At 36.2% G+C, this 10240-nt stretch overlaps 1 pseudogene; it reads left to right on the top strand.

Annotated features, from left to right (window-relative positions):
* Nucleotides 1-260: 260 nt before the first annotated feature.
* LOC134370525 (ATP-dependent RNA helicase DDX18-like) lies at nt 261-1612 on the top strand (annotated as a pseudogene).
* The last annotated feature ends 8628 nt before the right edge of the window (nt 1613-10240 follow it).

Below are 10240 nucleotides of genomic sequence, written 5' to 3'. Positions count from 1 at the left end.
CCGTTCTACCCACGCGATGAATATATTCCTTAGGGTCATCTGGAGGGTCATATTGAACAATCCAGTCAACTAAAGGAATATCCAGTCCTCTTGCTGCCACATCTGTACACAACAATATCCCCGAATCTGCATTGCAGAATTGGAAGAATGTGGTTGTACGCTTATTTTGCTTCTGCCTTCCATGAATGGCCAAGTAACGTCAACTCGGAGAGTAGAGGAGCTGTGCGGTGGCGCAGCGGTGAAGGCCTTTCTTCGACAGCATGTCTCACCTGCCTATGAAACTCCTGCGCAAGAAGATCGAGAAACGGAACCTCAAATTGCCGCAGCGAAACCTGAAGCTACAGGGGGCCTCAGAAACTCAAAATGGAGATGTGTCTGAAGAAACAGTGGGAGTTGGAAAACTTAAAAAATCACTAAAACAGTCTATGAATGTGGGCTCATCAGAAACCCAAAATGGAGATACGTCTAAAGAAGCCGTGGAAAAAGTCAAAGTTAAAAAATCCTTCCAGAAATCTACCATAGTAACCAATGGAGAAACAGCAACACAGTCTCCCAATTCAGAATCAAAAAAGAAAAAGAGAAAAATGATGACTGATGCTGGGCCTGATACAAAAAAAGCAAAAACTGAAAACAAAGGAGAATGTGAAGAAGGCAGTGCTGAGGTTCCCGAAGAGACAGAAAACAGTGTGGAGAAGCCAGATAACGAGGAAGATGACAGTGAAGTGCCCAGCCTGCCCTGGGACTGACAGGAGCCTTTGAAGATACTTCATTTGCTTCTCTAACTAATCTTGTCAATGAAAACACTGTGAAGGCTGTAGAAGAAATGGGCTTTACAAACATGACTGAAATTCAGCATAAAAGTATCAGACCACTTTTGGAAGGCAGAGATCTTCTAGCAGCTGCAAAAACAGGCAGTGGTAAAACCCTGGCATTCCTCATCCCTGCTGTTGAACTTATTGTTAAATTAAAGTTCATGCCCAGAAATGGAACAGGAGTCCTTATTCTCTCACCTACTAGAGAACTGGCCATGCAGACTTTTGGTGTTCTTAAGGAGCTAATGACTCATCATATTCACACATATGGGTTGATAATGGGCGGCAGTAACAGATCTGCTGAAGCACAGAAACTTGCTAATGGGATCAATATCATTGTGGCCACACCAGGCCGTCTCCTGGACCATATGCAGAATACCCCAGGGTTTATGTATAAAAACCTACAGTGTCTGGTTATTGATGAGGCTGATCGTATCTTGGATGTTGGGTTTGAAGAGGAATTAAAGCAGATTATGAAACTTCTGCCAGTACGCAGACAGACCATGCTCTTTTCTGCCACACAAACTCGAAAAGTTGAAGATCTGGCCAGGATTTCCCTGAAAAAGGAGCCATTGTATGTTGGCGTTGATGATGACAAAGCTAATGCAACAGTGGATGGTCTTGAGCAGGGATATGTTGTTTGTCCCTCAGAAAAGAGATTTCTTCTGCTCTTTACATTCCTTAAGAAGAACCGAAAGAAGAAACTGATGGTCTTTTTTTCATCTTGTAAGTCCATGAAATACCACTACGAGTTGCTGAACTACATTGATTTGCCTGTTTTGGCCATACAGTGTTTTTGATTTACTGAATTTATTTTGATTCCTTCTTAGGGTTTCTATCTTTTTGCTTCCATTAGCCATCTATTCTTGCATGTTGTCTATTTTTTTATTATTTACTAAGCCCTTAACACATCAATTATAGTTATTATAAATCCGTGTCTGATATTTTCAACGTCTGTGCCATATTTAAGTCTAGTCCTAATGCTTCCTTTGTTGCTTCATCTTCTCATATGTTTTTTCTTGGCTTCTCTCATGCCTTGTAATTTTTGATTGGAAGTTAGATGTGATGTATCTGGTAATAGAAACTGAGATAAATAGGCTTTTAGTGTGAGGGTCTGTGTTAATCTGTGTAATAAAGAGTCTGACTCAATTTTTTTGGTATTTGACTGCTGACAGCCTTTACGACTCACTCTTCCCTCTTCCCTTTGCCCTACATCTGGGTAAGTTGAGAAGGAAGCCTGGGTGTTCCCTCATTTCACACTGCTGAGAGGCTCAAAAACTCAAGCCCCAGTTTACACCTAGGAAAATTCACCAATCTTCCATCCCCTAAGACAGTCTTTTTCTTGCTCTCTTAAGCCCACTCTCTTAAACTATTTCAGACCTGCTTGAAAGGCCTGCTCTATTTTCTCCAGAAAGCCTCAATAATGTAAGTAATAAGCCTGTTCATATCTTCTTGGTGGCATCATCACCCTTGACACCTGAACCAAATTTTGGTTGGTGTCTATTCTGTCTACCCAGAGTATCCAAAACAATCATTCTAGGAGTTGGACTGCATTTCATATTTTCTGTAGCTCTAGGTGATAGGGGCTTAAAATTCTACTGTCTTTGTTTTTGTCTCCTTTGTTGTTTGGGGGCCTTACTAAAAACTCTTTTTAAATAGAGTCTGTGTTTTGCAGATCTTCCATCTGTGATCTGCTATAATTATCCTAAAGTTCTACTGATGTGGTGGTAAGGTGTGGGGGAGGGGAAGCCCTCTATAATCTTAGGCTGCAATTGGTCTTTTAGCAGGCTTGTGTCCTGGTCTGTGAGCTTTGCAGGTGCTCCTCCTTAGTTGAGACAGGTAAGGTAAGGGAGATTGTATTCAGGAAAATGTCCTATCTTTTCCTCCAGGCTGGATATAATTCTTAAACACTCTTTTTCCCAGGATAGTGGACTTTGTTACGAACAAAGCTCCAAAGCTCCAGGCATTTTTCACAATGGTTAATTTTTGCCTCCCCCTATAAAAGCCACTAGAAAATCTATGTCGGTTCTTCACTATGAGAACCTGGTTGGGTTTTGATGGAGTCTGGATGTGTTGTCCCCTCCAAAACTCATGTGGAAATTTGATCTCCAATGTGGCAGTGTTGGAAACTGATTGAGTCATGGGGTCGGATCCCTCATGAATGGATTAATACTCTCCCTGGGGGAGGGGGGATTAATGAGTAAGTTCTAGCTCTATTAGTTCCCACAAGAGCTTGTTGCTTAAAAAGACCCTGGCACCTTCTGTCTCTCTTGCTTCCCCTCTCTTGCTTCCTCTTGCCATGTGATCTGCTTGTACCCTCGGGCTCTCCTGCCACTTTCAGCCATGAGTAGAAGCAGCCTGAGGCCTGTGCCAGATGCACCTGTCCCAGAATAGTAAGCCAAATAAACCTCTTTCCTTTATAAATTACCCAGTCTCAGGTATTCTGTTACAGCAACACAAAACGGACTAAAACAGGTTCCCAAAGGTTGGAGACACTGAAAGTATGGGGATACCCAAAAGACTTTGGCATTTCTCACTCTCATGTTAGTCCACAGTCTTTAGCACTGTCTCAAGCAATTCATCAAAATTACCATTTAAATGTTTCTACCAGTTTATGGCTCCAGCAGCTTCTGCTCCAGATAAATAGATCTCAGTTGCAACTCTCTGGAGTCATCTGTCTTCTCTGGATTTCAAGGTGGAAGTTTGTCCTGTAAACTCAGTTCTTACAGGTTCAAGAAAAATCATTGGTTTTCAGTTTGTTTAGCTTTTCCTTGTCGTCAGGATGGGAATAACAACTTCCAAGGACTTTACATGTCAGAACTGAGAATGGAATTGCTCCCAATACACATTTTTTGAGTTACTCTAAAACATAAAACTTCTCTTTCATCTATATCTGTCTTATATCACATAGTTCTCTCTGTCTCTTACTTATTGGCCCTTACTAAATATATTCGACAATTGACTGTCAGCTAATATTCACTATACTTAGAAATGTCAAATATGAGCTGATATCAAAGCCTCATTTTCTGTATTTTCCCTAGATATCCTGAACTATCTAAAAGTCAATGAATTCAAATGTATGACTTCATAGACAAAGTGCTTCACAATTTGTGCTTTTAAGGGTCTATATAATTTTCTGGCCTTATTTGCTTCACTCACTTTGACTACAAAGTTGTCTTCTCACAAAACAATTCTTTGTTCGCTGAGTCTGCCATGGAATTTCATACATTTGAGATTTTGCACAGTGCTACCCCCTATATCAGAAAGTTTCTTTCCCCTGTACCTGACAAACTTATTACTTCTTTCAGATACAGCTCAAATTTAAACCTTTTTAAAATATATATCCCAATTTATTCCAGCAACTGGTTAATTTCTATGAATCTCTATTGAATGTTTACTCTTCTGTATGATCTTTCCACATTTCATATTTATTATTCATTTACATGTTTTTCTTTCCTGCTAGGCTCAGGTGAAGAAACTGTCCATTTTTCTATCATTAGAGCTTTGCTTACACTATGAATTCAATAAATGTTTGTTGAATGCTCAGTGTTTTGAATTTAAACCAGCTTCTTTTTTTTACCTCTTATGATGCATAAGAATCTTACTGAATCAAACCAAGTATTTTTCTATAATCTTTCTTATTCTTAGCAATTCATAAATTGCTAAGAGACTTTGAAGAGCTCCAGATGTACAAAATATAACAAAGTTAAAACACAAAAAGGATTTCTTTTGCTTCTAGAGAGTAAGTCTGAATCCAATCTATTAATAATAAATGCAAGCTATTCATTGGCCCAATCGTGACCTCATAAAGATACAGAATTGTCAAAAGACAAAAATACAGCAAATTTAATTTAAAGATCTTAATTGGCTTTTATATGCAGTTCTAGAAACGGGCAATTGTTCCAATGAGCTGAGCAGAGGAATTTGGCTTTATAGACAGAAAACAGCTCAGGAAAGCGGAAACAGAGAGCAGAAAGTGGATTGGTCTTTTCAAAGTTACTTTTAACGTAAAAGGTTCCAGCAGATAGAACTTCCTTATCATGCTGGTTAAAACTGGCCTTTTGGGGGATTTTGCCATTATCTTATCTTCTCTGCTGATTTCTTGGAATGTCAGAAAAACAGCATAGTTTTGACTTGGTGGCATTGAACTTCAGCATGAGTAACTCAATTTTGGCTTGGTCTCTCGGGCCAGTGCAGAAGCTCAGCCCAAACCAATGGCTTTACCAATGGTTAAATAAAATACATTTTATTTAACAGAATGCATAATTATCTCATAAATTAACATTGGTTTACTGGAGCACTCCCTTTAGAATTCAAATGGTATCAGTAAAGTTGCTATATTATTGGGTCTTTTGTCCTTTATTATAATCATTAGCCACTTTACATTTTAATTGCTTTACATGAAGTGTTAATAGGAAATGATTCAGAAGAAATTGTCACCTTTTGAGATCTTTCGGGCTGTTTAAAACATTAACAGCCATTCTCTGAGCTAATGTGTAAAAAGGATTATTCATCATTTATGATAGGTAAATGAAGGAAGTGATGAATTGAGATTTTTAAATGACATTCTGGGATTACCAAATGTATATTTACCAGAAGTGATGTGAATCATTTAACTTAAATTCTTCAATAATTAAATATATATTTCCCATATTCTTCCATATTTTGCTTATTTTGTTGACTGTCATTATATAGAAGGTAGTAATTTTTATCTTTTTATTCATTCATTAATTCATTTATTTATTCATTCATTTGTTTTGGTGCACATGATATGCCCTAACCACCAGAAATAGACAGCAGCTTAATTGAGAAGACCTATCCGTTTTATAGAAAATATCAGAACTGCAACTACTTACAGGGCTCACCAGCATTTCCAGCTCAGCTAACCAGAGGGATGACTGTTTGAATATGGTCTTTTTCATCATCTCTGACTACCTCCCCCCAATCTGTTTATATCATATATGAACATACCCATCCAGCAATGGATATTACGCCACCTTTCCCATTCTTTTTCAGTTTCACTACTAAGAGGATGAAAACAGACTACATTGCAACAACATTTCTTTCCTAATGAAGTATTATTTCCCTCATGAGGTTTCAGTGAGGGGGAGGGTACAGAATAAATCCTTAATATGTACACACGCACAGAGTCTAATGACTATTCTCTATGCCCTCGGGAATATCAACTAAGCACTCTTCTTGACTCACTTGGATATTAGTTTTAATATTGGTACTTTAGGGATGCTGCAGAGATCACTGCAGAGGTATGACCTTTATCTAAGCAAAGGTTTCACTCTGTAGCCCTTTTGTGACCTGTAAATACTCATGGTCATCCTGACATTTTCCCAAGGGCCAAGGCTCTCTCACTTATTTTTACACCTGAGTACCATTTGTCTTCTGCTGTCATTTTTAGCTACTGTTGTCAGTGTTAACATTGCTACAAATAGACATTGCCTGAAGAAAACACCCGAATCATTTCTGGTTAAAAGACTACATGTTTGCTAAAACTGCCTCTGCATCACTTGTCTGTGAGAATAGCTGACAGGATTATTTTTCATTTGTGTCCCTGGGAAAATAACTCTTCTACATTCTGAACGTCCTTTGAAGTCAGTAGTAAACATAAATAGGGTGCCAAGAGAAATTAAATTCTAATATTTTATAATGTACTTAATAGTACACTCTGATAAAGCTCAGTAAAACCATTTTATAGGAAGGTTAGGCATAAAAGTACATTCTGAAATTCTGAGTGAGAAATAAATTAAGCATCTCTTTGGTTATTCTTTTTCAAAATATAAAGTGACATTTTTATAGACGGTAGCGTCATAATTATGAATATTTTAAAACAGGGTTTCCTTTGGATTTATTTCTTTTGATAAATGAGCCAATAATGTTACCACCAACAGGTCTGACTGCCCTCTTGTGCTAAACAAATGACTGAAAAGTCCAAAAGTTGCTGCAAGGATTGAAAGCTTTACTCAGATAACCACAATCTGCGGGATGACCGGGCTAAGATTATCTCACCTTCTGATGCCTGCTCTGAGGTTTATAAAGGGGAAGAGGTGGAAAGGGAGGCAAGGGTTTTGTCTTCCAGGCAAAAGGGGAAGCTGGTCGTGGGATCAGCAGAGGGTCTGAGTCAGACGGCCGGGTCCTGTGACGGTCTAGGTCTAGGTGCTTTAGCATCATGTAGTCTGCAGTTAGCAGACTCGTCAGCGTCAAGCTCTTGATGTTATCTCAGGGCTGGAGTCCTTATCTCCTAGGGAGAGCTCAAAGACAATAACCTCAGTAAGACATCACTGGAAAAAGTACTCAGTACCTCTAACTAATGTGAATGCAATTTTCATTAAGCAAGAAGGTGAGTTAATAATCAGCTAGGGTGCTTTGCTTTTTGCTTGGAATTCCTTTATTTGCAGTTGATTAGGAAAGGTAAGGAGAACAAGAAAACTTAGCTTCATACATAAGAGGGTGTAATGGGAGAAAAACAGAAATAAACTTTTGAGAAGGATCCATTTGGGGGCATTATTTCATCCTCAGGCAGTTTCAGCCTCATGATCAGTTTATCAATTTTTCTGCTAACCTCAAGGAATTGATGGCTGTTAATTCCTTGGCTTGGAATGCCTATGACTCACTTGAAAAGGGGGAATCGTGAGTCCAGCAAGTCACTGGTTATAATAGCATTGTTCCTAAGTTACTGGCTAACTGAAACTTTATGCTTGGCCTTAGTTATCCCAAAGATGGCCATTCTCTGGCTAAAGTCCCTTTCAGTAAGATGACTTTTAAATTTAGTTTATTAACAAAAAGTATTTCTATCCCTGAATAGGATTCCCTTTGTTTAAAATAAAGATGCTTTGAAAGTTGTGCCTTCTACTATTCATTCCTTTATTCCTTATCTCAATATATTGGAAATGAGCTTATCACAAGAGAAAGCATTTCTGGCCCACTATTTCTAGGATTGATGAGGACATCTGTAAAACCCCCTACCCCAAAAAATCAGTGTGGAAGAAGAAATTTTAAATGAAGATAAAAGAAAGGCAATTGATAAAAAAAGTCTTGTGTCAAGTTGGGAGAAGACTTAGTGGGAATATAGAAAAAAGGTCAGTCTTATTTATTAGGGTCATTTGATATTGGGTGACAGACTTAAAATAACAGGGGCAAGAAAGACAAAATTTGGCAAAGAAGAGACCATAGCAAAGGAAATTAATATAATTTTTCTTTAATTTCTCAATAAACTAAAAATAAAGAAATCTACTGTGGTTGAGGTAATCTGTGGGGTTAAGGCTGTGGATTTGAGATTATTAATTTTCATTAACCTATGTAATAAAATTCATGTGAATAAAATGATAACTGAACAAGTGTCAGTCAATTTAAAATTTACAAAAACAATTGTGAAGTTTTATTGGAGACAGACAACAGGGCTTTATACTTTACACCAAAGCTCATGCAAACCTGCAAGTGGAAAGAGACAAATAATACATTTGTGGTTACTCAGACTAAGGACTAATAAAGTGGGACAATACTTCAATGATAAAGTGAAGCAATTATTAATTTTAGTAATTAGTATATTATAAACATCGTATGTTTTACTAATTTAAATATCCAAGATATTTCCAAAAAAAGTTCTCATGAAGTTTTATTAAATTCATATGTCTGGCATTTTCTCTAGAGTCAAATTAAATTTCAAAATATGAGCATGTTTACTGTATTCATGATTAAGTATCAAATAAATGGTTTTCTTTAAGGTATTTTGTATTTTCATGTCTGATTTGTTTACTACCTCTACCTTCAACATTCTACATAGGCCAATACTTATCACTTTATCCAATACCATTTTCCTCAAATTATATATATTTCAATCATGGAAATAACTATATATGAATTAAAAGTTTCACTTTACCTATTTGGAGGGAACTTTTTTTGAAAAAGAATATCAAATAACAATCTTAATTGATTTTGATGAAACAGGACAACTTGAAACTCAGCTAGAAATCCCAATTGCTTTTTTTTTAAACAATAAATTAAATGTAAAATATTGTAGTGACAGTTAAGGCAGACTATGCACTTTGAATGGTCTTCTCATTTCAAAACAATTAGACTCTGGGTAAAATCAATTTTTAATGCATTTCTAGACTCAAAGAGAGTTAAAAATTACATACTCACTACATGCCCATAACCCTCCCAGAAACAAATGTGAATATAGAGGAGAAGAGAAAGCATTAAACAAAATGCAGGCACTAGAGGCCTCTAACGATGAATGGTGTCACCAGTGTTGCTATTGATGAGGCAACTAAACGTTGAGCTATCTGCGAATTGAAGGAAATGAACAGGAGACTCTATTACTAAGCCAAGGACTTTCAAAGAGGCATAGACAGTCATCGGTAGTTAGTATATTCTGGGCACCAGAAAAAACATATATGCTACCAATTCATGAAATGAATTTAGAAGAAATATAGAGTTCTAAATATCTCAAGAATAAAAGAAGAAATTTTAGTGCAAATTTAAAAGGCAAAAAAAAGTGAAACATAATTTTAATACTATTGAATTTTGTGGATGCAGTGGAATTGATCTATAAAACAAAACTTGTAACTTTAAATGCTTAGATTAGAATTGAAATAATAGCTACCTTCGAAAATTAAGTAGCTTAAAATTAATGAGCTGTGTCCAATTAAGAAGTTAAAAATAACAAGAAAACAACAGAAGTAAAATTAGAAGAAAAGTTTTATAAATACAACAACAAATAAACCAAACACAAAATAAAGAGAATCAACAAATCCAAACTTGAAATGTACAATAAAATAAGCAAACTTTTATTGAGACTGATAAGAGAGCAAGCAAAGGAGAGAGAGACAGACACAGGCAAAGATACAGAGAGAGAATACAAGTGAATCTTATTTGGAATGAAAACATATGGTAGAGCAGATTATAGAGTGATTTCAATGCTTGATTTTTATGCTGGTGCATGTTAAAATATAGATGTGGAAAATTACTAGGAAATATTACTTACAAAAACTAAGTGAAAAGAAAGACAAAGCTAAATTTTCAAACTATTAAAAAAATTAAAACCGTAGTTTTCAGGAAGTAAAACCAATTTGTTTTTAAGACACCATTTTGGTCAAATAAAGAAGTTTTTGGAGAATAGATAAATTTAAAAAATGTTTGCTCCCATTTTTTCTATGAGGACAGTCTAACTTTGATACCAGAACTATATATACAAGGACAGTTTGATCAGGCCAGTCTCACTAAAAAAATGTGTAGTTTGTCTGTGTATATATATCTCTTTCTAAATGTACCTGTGTATCTTATGTATATATTTATATATGTATATTTCATTTGATGTAAAAGTTTTTGATACAATTCAAAACACATTCACAATTTTGGGAAAAATTGTTGATATAGGAATAGATTGAAGGAAATTCCTAAACTTGGTAATGAGT

The sequence above is a fragment of the Cynocephalus volans genome, chromosome 2, assembly GCF_027409185.1.
Source record: "Cynocephalus volans isolate mCynVol1 chromosome 2, mCynVol1.pri, whole genome shotgun sequence".
Lineage (NCBI taxonomy): Eukaryota > Metazoa > Chordata > Mammalia > Dermoptera > Cynocephalidae > Cynocephalus > Cynocephalus volans.
The sequence above is the reverse complement of the archived record's forward strand: the minus strand, read 5'-3'. Positions and strand labels throughout refer to the sequence as shown.